Source organism: Elephantulus edwardii, unplaced genomic scaffold (genome assembly GCF_000299155.1).
Source record: "Elephantulus edwardii isolate Elephantulus edwardi_28Jun2011 unplaced genomic scaffold, EleEdw1.0 scaffold00019, whole genome shotgun sequence".
Classification (NCBI taxonomy): Eukaryota; Metazoa; Chordata; class Mammalia; order Macroscelidea; family Macroscelididae; genus Elephantulus; species Elephantulus edwardii.
In genome coordinates this window covers 24,358,315-24,361,553 of record NW_006399769.1, presented here as the reverse complement: position 1 = coordinate 24,361,553, position 3,239 = coordinate 24,358,315, and positions in this window count along the sequence as shown.

Below are 3,239 nucleotides of genomic sequence, written 5' to 3'. Positions count from 1 at the left end.
CACACACACACACACATCACGCCTTTGACCTGTCATGTTGGAGAAGAGCACTGAGCATCCCATAGATGGCAAGAGAACAAAGAAATTACCTTGGAGAGGTTGCAGCCAAAGTGCTCTTTGGAAGCAAGAATGATGAGGCTTCACCTCATATACTTGGGACATACTGCTAGGAGGGGATATTCTTTGTAGAAGGACATGATTCTGGGAAGGGTTGGAAGGTCTGTGAAGGAGAGAAAGACACTCAATGAAGTGGATTGACATGGTGACTGCTGCAATGGGCTTTTGTGTGTCAGGATGTGTGAGGATGGCACAGGATAGAACAGTGTTCAGATCTTTTGTTCATAGGGTCGCTATAAAGCATACTTTACTCGATGGCACCTAACAACAACAACATATGCTTGTGAAAGTTGGAAAATGAATAATAAAATTTAAAATTGAATTGATGTCTTTGAATTGTAGTTTTGACAAAAATTATTCAATATCTCATGGACTGCAAAAAAAAATCTGTCTTGGGAGAAGTGAAGCCAGAGTGTGCTCCTTAGAGGCACGGATGGTGAAACTTTGTCTTGTATACTTTGGATGTATTGTCAAGAGACGCCAGTTCTTGTAAAGATCATCAGACTTCGGAAGGTGGAAAGTCAGTGAAATATAGAAGATTTCCACCAGTTTGATTGATATAGTGACTATAAAACTGGAGTAAAGGACAGGAGACTTAGTAAGAAAAGTGTAGGTTTGGGCAAAGTTTTGATCTATCGTACGTAGGCTTAGCCATGAGTTGGAGTCAAATCGACAGCCCCTAACAAGAAAAATTTTAACAGGGACTAAAGGAAGACAGGAATGGAAGTTGTTTCTCCAAGGGTCCTAGGTTTTGTTTAGGTTGATGCAAAACTTTTGGAATGAATGGTGGTGATAATGATAGAACACTCCAGTGAGTATTAAAGTCACTGATTCTATAACTAAAAAATGGTTAAATGAAATGTGTTTTGCACAATGAAATTTGAAAACAGTATTTTTAAAAATGAGGACAAAGTTGTGAGTGCTAATCTCTTCAATTTATAGTTATTTATTATTAACCATACACAGGATTCAGGAATAAAAGAAAATGTGCAAAAAATTATGGACAAAAAAATCTAAACAGCATAGTGCATGACTCTGCTTAATATGGGCCAGAATAAAATTTGTTTTCTAGAAATATTTAATGTAATGTAGGTACACTAAATAAATCTATTAACATAATTAAATTCTCTACTGTAGGTATTCTCTATGACCTTCGTTGTTTTTATTAATTTTAATGTATTGGCTAACCCACTAAAAAGTTCACTGAGGGTACTTATTGACCAGTGTTCTTAACTATATTTTCCTGGTGGTTGGCCAGAAAAATAGGCATTGAGCATGTTAAGTTGTCGATAAAGAGGTTAATAGAGGGGACAGCTCTGCATCTTAAAATCATCATCTCTGTAAAGTCACAAGAATAGTGTAACTTCGTATAAACAACAGTTTCTTTTCAAATATGATGTTGGTACACGATGATAAAAATATGCCTTACCTAATCTCAGAAAGATAACTGAATGTTTAAAGTATTCGGTGTACCACAGCAAATACTATTAACTTTTAAAAAATTACACAAGTCACTATTTTACATTGAAGGTTAAACAAGAAATAAACATCAAGAAATTATAAGTTATCTTATTTTAGCCAAGTATTTTAATAAAAATATTTTAGTTTATAAATACAAATTAATTCTCATTCTACATCTCTTCAATGAAAGTGTTTACAAATTTGAAATTATTTTATTTAGCGTATTCTCCTAGCAATTCCTATTATATTCATTGACAGGACAAGGAACATATTTTCAAAAAACTAGTTTTTCCTAACCATTAATTGGTGAAAGTCTGAAAAAGAGAAGGGAAAATATAGAATAAGCAAATACTTAATTTAATGCCTACATGAAAATTAATGTAGACAATCAATTAGACAAATCTGATTGATCACAGAAAGGAAAAATAGTTTAGCTTTTGTTTATTCAAGAAGAAATAACATATAGCAAAACAAGTCATGTTAATGTAGATTGAAACACGTCTACTGAACTAGAAGAATTGAAAGTCTTATGAAAATCAGTAACTTTTAAAAGTAAAATTGTATTCAATCTGCATTAAACATTATTTGTGAGGTATCACACACAGCAATTAATGCAATGTCTAAGTACTTAGCTTCTAACTGAAATAAATATTGGAAATCAAATTCAGCAACCACTCAGTCACTTATTGCCACTGACTTAATAAAAACGAATCTTAGGGGACCTTCTGGTAGCTTTTTGGTGTGCTGTAAATCACATAAGATCAGATTGTCTACCTTTGTCCATTGGACAAAGTGGGTTCAAACCACTAGAGAGAAATAGCTTTTTAATTAGCAATGCAATTCCCTGTGGACTAAGCTACTCAGAGCTCCCTCACCAATCACTGCTTTGCAGAAAAATGTGTTTGCTTCCATAAAGATTGTTGTTGTTATGTGCCATCGAGTCACTTGCGACTCATAGCGAACATATGTACAACAGCCCTAAACTCTGCCCTGTCCTGTGCCAATCACACTGTCTCTGACACTTCCATCCTTATTACCCCAGTCAGTGAATCAATTTGACTCATAGAGGGCCTTCCCCCCCTGCGCTGTCCCTCCACCCTCCCAAGCATGATGTCCTTCTCCAGGGACAGGTTTCTCCTTACAACATGTCCAAAATATGTTAGACGGAGCCTCAGAATCCTTGCCTCCAAGGAACCACCCGTTTTAACCCTTTCCAGGGTGAATCTGTTTGTTTTCCTGGCAGTCCGTGGTACTTTCAATACTCTTCTCCAGCACCACAGCTCAAAGGCATCAATTCTCTTCTTTCTATCCTTGGTCATTGTCCAACAATGCTTGGAAATCCTATGGGGAGGCTCTACTCTTACTTGTTGCTGTTGTTGTTATTATGTGCCGTTAAGTCACTTGCAACTAGTAATGACCCAATGTACAACAGCTCTGATCCTTGCTGTATCTTGAGCCAACTTTATTGTCTCTGACACACCTCTTGCCAATACCCCAGTCACTGAGTCAATCCATCTCATCCAGGGTCTTCCTCTATTATGCTGTCCCTCCACACATGATGTCCCTTTCCAAGGACTGGCCTCTCCTAGCAACATGCCTAAAGTATGTCAATACTCTTCTCTAGCATCACAATTCAAAGGCATCAATTCTTCTATCATCCC